Below are 8,701 nucleotides of genomic sequence, written 5' to 3' on the forward strand. Positions count from 1 at the left end.
CCCACCAGCCACTCCTCAGAAGGAAGGTTAGGCAATCTACTTCCGTAGTGATACTGCCTTAGAAACCCAAGGAGGGGTCTCTATGAGTCGGATCCGACTTGACAGCAGTGAGTTTCTGAGTTTGAGTCGTGGTTTAAAATCAGGAAAAATGGGTGTGAGGTTTTATTCTTTCACCATACTTATTCAATCTGTGTGCTGAACAAATAATCTAAGAACCTGGACTATGTGAAGAACAGAACATCAAGATTGGAAGAAGACCTATTAATAACTTACGATATGCAGATGACACAAACTTGCTTACTGAAAGCAAAGAAGTCTTGAAGCTCTTACTGATGAAGATCAAACTACAGCCTTCAGTATGGATTACACCTTATTATAAAGAAAAAAATATCCTCACAACTGGACCAATAAGCAACATCATAATAAATGGAGAAAAGATTGAAATTGTCAAGGATCTCATTGTACTTGGATCCACAGTCAATGCCCATGGAAGCAGCAGTCAAGAGATCAAACGCCATAGTGCACTGGAAAAACCTGCTACAAAAGATCTCTGTAAAGTGTTGAATAGCAAAGGTTTCACCTTAAGAATTAAGATATGCCTGACTCAAGCCATTGTATTTTCAATTGCCTCACATGCATATAAAAATTGGCCAGTGACTAAGGAAGACAGAAGAAGAATTGATACCTATGAATTATGATGTTGGCTATAAATATTGAATATACCATGGACTGCCAGAAGAATGAATAAATCTGTCTTGGAAGATGTACAGCCAGAATACTGCTTAGAATAAAGGATGGCAAGACTTCCTCTCATGTAGTTTGGACATGTTATCAGGAGGGACCAGTCCCTGTAGAAGCACATTATGCTTGGTCAGTTAAAAAGAGGAAGACCTTCAACCAGAGGCATTGCCACAATGGCTGCAACCAGGGGCTCAAACACAGCAACAACTGTGAGGATGGAGCAGGACCAGGCAGTGTTTCATTCTATTGTGCATGGGGTCACTATTAGTCAGAACCAGGTCGACAGCACCTAACAACATGTTCCTCCTACTTGAATGTGGATAGACTTGTGACTGTGGCTGAAAGTGTGCTGTAGAAGGCAGAATGGTCCCTCAAAGATCCACATCCTACACCTCATAATCTGTGAATATATTAATTTATATGGCAAAGGGGAATTAAGGTTGTGGATGGAATTAAGGTTGATGATTGTTCTGGTTACCTAGTGCCGCTCTGACAAGAAATATACCACAAATGGGAGGGCCTTAACAAACAGGAGTTTATTCTTACAATTTGCAGGCTGTAAGTCCAAGTTCAAAGTGCCAGGCTCTAGGGGCTGGGTGAAAGCCCCTCAACCTTGGGGTCCAGCTCTGCCTCCTGCTCCTGGCCTGCTGGAGCTAGAGGTGTTTCTTCACTCAGACAGCTGCTGAGGCTGAGAAGCCCCAAGGTTGACAAGTAAAAAGGCATAGTCCCAATGTTACCAAACCACATGGCAGGCTGATAACTTAAGTCCATTGTAAATCCCAAGGTCAGCAGGGCATAGCAGGCTGCTGAGCAATGGCACGGCTACATGCAGGGTCCAAGCGTGCCATAGGCTAGAGACCAGTCTCAAAGCTTCTCCTTATATACAGGAAGTAAACCATATCCCAAAGGCAGCTACTCAGCTACTTGTGGTAGATCCTGCCATTGTGTTGATCGCCAGTCTCATTATGGGGAACAACTACCACCAGCTGCCCAGCCACTCAACCAGGCCCAGCCAAGTTGACACACAAACATAACTACCACAATGATCAGATGACTTGGAGATGGGGAGATTATCTTGGATTATTCTGGGGGGCCTGATGTAATCACGAAGATCTTTATAAGAGGAAAGAGAGGCAGAAGAGTGATAGTTAGTAAAATATTAGATTAGAAAATGCTACTATGCTGGCTTTGAAGAGGGAGGAAGGGTTCAAGAGCCAAGAAAGAGTGCCCTCTAGAAGCTGGAAAAGGCAAGGAAAGAGATTCTCCCACGGGACCTCCAGAAAAAACACAGCCCTGCCAACACCTTGGGTTTAGCCCTGTGAGACCCATTTTGACTTCTGTCCTCCAGAACAGTAAGATAATAAATGTATTTAGTTCATAAAAGAAGGTAGTGTTCACTTGGTCCTCTTCATGCCATGAGGAAGCGGAGAGACCATGTGGAGAGGCCAGCAGCCTCAGCTGAGGTTCTAGCATCAACTCCAGACACAAGTGACTGAGTCTTAAGATGATCTCAGCCCCAGCCACCATCTGACTGCAACTTCATGAGAGAATCAGAGCAGGGAATGCCTAGCTGAGCTCATCCAACTCTCAGAACTGTGGGTGATAATAGTTATAATAATAAAATTTTTATTGTTTTAAGCCACAGAGTTTTGGGGGGTGATTCATGACACAGCAATAGATAACTGGAACAGTGAGTATATGTCAATTTTTAACATTTACAATTTGTATACATTTGTCTTATTACAAATAATATTCACTTTTCTATTTAATTTACTCTTTATTTGTAAGTTCTACTCTTTTTGTCTAGAGAGAGCTCTTCCAAATTATAAAGCTTCAGCCTCCCTCAAAAATCTGGTTCTGTTCTTGCACATACCCATAGTTTCTTATTCAGAATGTCATTGAAACATCATAACCCACCACTGCCGTTGAGTCACTTCCAACTCATAGAGACCCCCACTGGGTTTCCAAGGCTGCAAATTGTTATGGAAGTAGATTGTCTCATCTTCCTCCCACAGAGAAGCTGAAGAGTTTGAACCACTGACCTTCTGGTTAGCAGCTATTCTGATTATCTAGTACCACTCTAACAGGAATATACCACAAATGGGATGGCCGTAACAAACAGGAGTTTATTCTCTTACAGTTCGGGAGGCTTTAAGTCCAAGTTCAAAGTGCCAGGCTCTAGGGGCTATGTGAATGCCCCTCAGCCTTGAGCTTCAGCTCTGCCTCCTGCTGCCGGCCCACTGGAGCTGGAGGCTTTTCTTCAGTCAGACAGCTGCTAGCTGCTGAGGCTGACAAGCCCAAGGCTGATAAATAAAAAGGCACAGTCCTGATGTTACCAAACCACACAGCAGTCCATTAATTCAAGTCCATAAAAAGTCTCAAGGTTGGCAGAGAATGGCAGGCTGCTGAACAACAACACAGCTACATGCAGGGTTCAAGTGTGCCATAAGCTAGAAACCATTTCCAAAGCTGTTTGTTATATACGGGAAGCAGACCACATACCCAAAACAGGTACTCAGCTGCTCCAATAGATTCCACCATGGAGTTAATTACCAATCTCACCATGGGGACTACCTCCCGTCAACTGCCCAGCCACTCAACCAGGCCTGGCCAAGTTAACACACAAGCATAACCACCACAACAGCCAAATATCTTACCCACTGCACCACCAGAGCTCCTTTGAAACAAAATACATATGATTAAATAGACCTGAGGAATTTTTTTTGAGACCTGAGGATCTTTGATATAAAGATATGTAATCTTCTTAGAAGTAAAAAAAAAAACAAACCTCATTTTGAAGAAATCTTAAAATGCTAATGAAGCAAAATTTAAGCTGATACTATTTATATCACTTTAAATGTCAAATGACTTTTCAATTGAGAAAAAAAATAAGAGATTGTTACTTTCAAGGGAAATAAATATTTCCTTTGAGAATAAGATGATATATTCAACAGATACCTCCTACATGATTTTTTGCTGGCACTGATGTCAAGAAAAGACAGAAAATTTTCGTGATAGGGTTATGTTATGGTTCTTGGAAAATATCATGAAAGAAGAATGTGTTATGTAAACAACAATGCACAATATCTCAGAATGCAGCCTTCTCTTCTTACAAGATATGTCAGATCAGACCCAACATTTTGAAATAACCAACTCTGATTTCAGAAATGTCAATATTCTACTTTCCCAGACTTCCCATACTATGGTCTAGTTGTTCTTGTTAGCTACCATCAATTCCATTCCCATTAATGGGCAACCCAAGTGTGCAGAACAGAACTGCTCCACAGAGTTTTCAAGATTATGGCCTTTTGGAAGCACATCAATAGTCCTGTCTTTGAGGAACCCTTCACTTAGTAGTCAACTGCCTAACCATTTGTGCCATCCAGGGACTCCTATTGTAAAAGTTAACTGTTAGCTTGCAGGCTAGTAGAACTGGGAGGGGTAAATTGGCAAGCTGGAAACATAGATTCTTATATCAAACCAGAAACCAAACCAGTTGCCATGGAGTAGATTTCAAATCATGGCAACACCATGGGTTGCAGAGTAGAAATGTGATCTGTAGGGTTTTCAAGGCTGTGACCTTTCTGAAGCAGGTCTATAGGCCTTTCTTTCCACATGACTCTGGTTGGATTTGAACTGTCAATCTTTCTGTTTGTAGTGGAGCACTTAACCATTTGTGGTCTCAGGAGACCCAAGGACTCCCGCAATGGCTCTGCAGTGTGTGTAACTCCCAAAATTCCACAGCTGTGCACATCAATGTCTAGAAATTGATTGTATTGGGAATATAACCAATTCTTGCACAGATAAACACATTCACATGGAAAGAGGCCACATGCCTTTAATAGTAATAATAACTGTACACACACACCTAAATGGATTGTAAATAGCTGCCCTTTCTGATTTCATATTTGAGATGACCTTGGCCATGAGAAAGTTAGAAAGGTGAATGTATGTGATGCCTCATTGATTTAGTCTGCTGATTACTGGGAGAAAGGGTTTAATCTGCTACATAAATGATCTCACCCAGGTTTAGATTAAAAAATGAGCTACTGGCTGAAAAATCTGAAAATCACTTCAAGATGGTTCCTGGATTAGATTACACCTTCCATTTTCTCCCTAAAACAGACATTCCTGTTTCTTTTGCCAGTTCTGTCATCAGGGTTAATCTTGACAGGAAGTTTGGGGCTGGGCCACCCTTAATGACAAAGATTAACCTAGGCAGGGAGGCCAAAAACGGGAGAGAGGAGTAAGAGTTTGATCTCTTATCATTTTAGTAAATCTTGATCCTGAAGTTTTTTCCCTCAGGCCTGCTTTTTTCCAGCTTTCTTTGACAAGATTGGAGATGATCCCAGCTTTTTTCTCCTTTATGAAGTCACAGCATTGGGAAAAATCCTAACAGCCTAGATGGATACAGAAAAAGTGCTTTCAGAAACATCTGTATTTAACATTTGTATCTACTTCCATAGTGATACTACCTCGGAAACCCAAGGACGGGTCGCTATGAGTTGGGTCCAACTCGATGGCACATAACAACAACAACAACATTATTTGTGAAGTAGACCTGTTTTGTTTTATAGATTAGAAAGCTGAGGTTCAGGGCAATGTGAATGATTCAAATTATACCAAGTAAAAACTCTTTGGTATCATTAGCTGTTGCAGTCAGCCCCAACTCATGAAGATCCCATGAACAAAGGAATGACATACTGGTTCTGCGCTATCTCCACAAACAGCTGTGGATCAGACTGTTGGGATCCATAGGGTTTTCAACTCTAATGAGTGGGAAGCTGGAACTCAGAGCCAGGCATTCTGATCCCATAGCCAGTGTTCTTTGTCCTAAGCTTTAGATATTCTGGGTACATTTTGGGACCATGTTTTACTTATCTCTGTGTGAATTCCTGAGGAGAGTTCTGGTGATGTAGTGCTTAAGACATTTGACTGCTAATCAGAAGGCTGGTGGTTCAAATCCACCAGCACTACTCGGGAGGAAGGTTGGGCAATCTACTTCCGTAGCGATATCGCCTCAGAAACCCAAGAAGGGGGCACTATGAGTGGGCTCCAACTCGACGGCCATGAGTTTGATGTTTTTGTATTCCTGAGGCCTAGTCCCATGCCTGGGAGCTCTGGTAGTGTAGTGTCTAAGGCACTTGACTGCTAACCAGAAAGCTGGTGGTGCAAACCCATCAGCCACTCCTCGGAAGGAAGATGGGGCAATCTACTTCTGTAGTGATACTGCCTCAGAAACCCAAGGAGGGGTCGCTATGAGTCAGGTCTGACTCAACGGCACATAACAACAACAGTCCCATGCCTAAGGGACCCTGGTGATGCAGTGGTTAAACACTAGACTGTTAACCGAAAGGCTGGCAGTTCAAACTCACCAGCAGCTCTCTGGGAGGAAGATAAGATGGTCTGCTTCTGTAAAGATTATAGCCTTGGAAACCCTATGGAACAGTTCTGCTTCCTATAGGGCCGATATGAGTTTGAATGACTCAACAGCGTTTTTTTTTTTTTTAGTAACATGCCCAGTACCTACTGAGCATTCATTAAATGTGTATTGAATAGAAACTGATGGCTACTGTCCAAAACCATCTCTTCTGAAGAGAAAAATATGATGTCTGGAAATTTGAAATTTTGATGCTTTGCAAAGTTCAAGGAAGTCCATTTCGGCAAGCATGACAGCACACACTTGGGCATGCCCTATTTTCTCTTTCAGGTAGAAGCAGAAATCTAAAAATACCTGGCTTGAGTGTGAGCAGGTTTGAAGGACACTCCCTGACAAGTCCAGGATTCACTGAATGGAGGCATTGTTTCTGTGTGGGTGCACCACTGCTCATTTCCCTCTCTGCCCATCTTCTAATTTTACAGTCTCAGATGTCACTGAGGACAAAGGACTCTGTTTCAGGCCTTCATGGGGCTATGTGTTGGTAGGCTGTAGAGGCAGAGTATCACTCAGCCTCACGATAGCCCTTTCACTGTGTTGTATCTTATGATAAAATAATTTCCCACAAAGTCCTTTCTGGGGACTGCCAGATTTCTGATTTCCCTATTTTGTATGTCCACATGATGCAGGAAAGTCGCCCTGAATAAAGCTTGGAAAAGGCTGAAAGGATTATTAACCTAAAAAACAGTAAAAAACAAACTCACTGCCGTTGAGTCATGTATCTGACTCATAGCGACCCCTCCTTGGGTTTCCGAGGCAGTATCACAATGGAAGTAGACTGCCCAACCTTCCCTCCGAGGAGTGGCTGGTGGGTTTGAACCGCCAGACTTCTGGTTAGCAGTCAAGTGCCTTAGGCACTAACTATGCTACTAGAGCTCCTATGATTAACCTAGGGGGAAATATTTTAATAAAGAATTTCAGCTCCAGTAAAGTAAGCCAAGGTGATTAGGTCACACAAAGAGAGCCTAGAGAATGGCTACCATTGAAAAAATGATATATATGCTTTTTAATTTAAAAAAACCAGCAGAGTAAAAGAGAAAACCTGCATCATGCCCCTCCCCCCATCATCATTTTTTTAAAGGAAATGTTTTGGAAAAAAAGAAGATGATGTGACTCCTGGATTAATATTTTAAATTATTGCTTTCCTTTACCTTAAAGAGATAAAGTAAAGTGGACAATGTGACTAGTCTTTTCTCCTAAGATTAAAAGTGGCTTCAAAGAACAGGAAATTCAACAGCATTTAGAAAGCTTTCTTGTGTTACTCTTGGAGAATGGTTCAGCTCATTCAAGAGACTGCCTGCAAAGATTCATAAAATACCAGTTACACAATGTCATATTGTATATACATATTGTACAGTATAATGTATATACATATTAAATATACACTTTGTATAACTTTATAGCATTTAGTGATGGAAGCAAAGGGCAATTTCCAGATCTCCCCCCCTTTTTTAACATATTATTTAAAAAAATCTTCTACCACATAACTTCCCATTTCCTCTTTCATATCACTTACCCTCTCTCTTCTGTTCCTTTTCTCCCTACGCCCCATTGCTTTAAAAAAAAAAAAAAAAAAGTCCCCACTCTCCTTCATGTTTTTGATCACAAACTCTCTTTTCTTTCAGGGAACATGCTTTCCTCCTCCAGCTGCTTTCTGTCTCTCTGTGGACTCTGTCCAATGAGTCTCATTATACTTTGTACAATGAGCTATCATCTATGTAATTTTAATCCTAGCTCTGTTTTCGAAATTTGTTTCATGTACCCATTTAGTTCATCAGCATAGATCTCCAGCAAGGTTATGTCAGGTAAGAGTAGTAGTTTTAATTGTTTCAAAGATCAACAACAAACAAATGTGGAATAAAAAGTGATGGTCTTATTTTATTTATTTTACAAAACTCTGAGCAAAGCCAGACCACACTGAAATAAGAGTCATAGTTCTTTGAGCTTCCCTCCCTCACCTGGTCCATACTCCAGACGCCTGTGTCCAGTAGAGCGAATATGCACGGGATCTATTTCTAAAATTCCTTGACTGCTTTGGGAAGAAGAGAAAGCTCTGCTAAAGCTGTAGTAGGTGCCTTCCTATCTTTTACAAACAACAAAACAGTTCACAGAAAATTTAAGAAAGACCAGGAAAAAGAAATCCGTTTCCAGGGATGATTAGATATGTTATTTACTGTTTTTAAAATATAGGGCACGACGGGGAAGAGGAGCAAAGAGAAAGTAGGGAAAAGTACTATAAGAGGTGCCAGAGAGGCCTCCCTCTACATCTCCCAAAATTCTCCGTGTGAACGTTTCTCCAGCCTAAAGCACATGGTTAGTTCTTTATGCCCCGCCTCGGGGGAGGTTTCGCCTCTTAATAACAATGCAAATTATAATTAACAATAAATGATTATTTATGGATGACCAACGACCAAAAGCCTCCAGGAGTCTTCATTAAAACAACAGCACAGTTACAACCTCTGGAGGTATGCTATTATAATTATCAAATGTTTATGTACCCTCATTAACGTAATTAAAATTTTT

Source organism: Orycteropus afer, unplaced genomic scaffold (genome assembly GCF_000298275.1).
Source record: "Orycteropus afer afer isolate SDZICR_OR568_19922 unplaced genomic scaffold, OryAfe1.0 scaffold00235, whole genome shotgun sequence".
NCBI classification, from domain to species: domain Eukaryota; kingdom Metazoa; phylum Chordata; class Mammalia; order Tubulidentata; family Orycteropodidae; genus Orycteropus; species Orycteropus afer.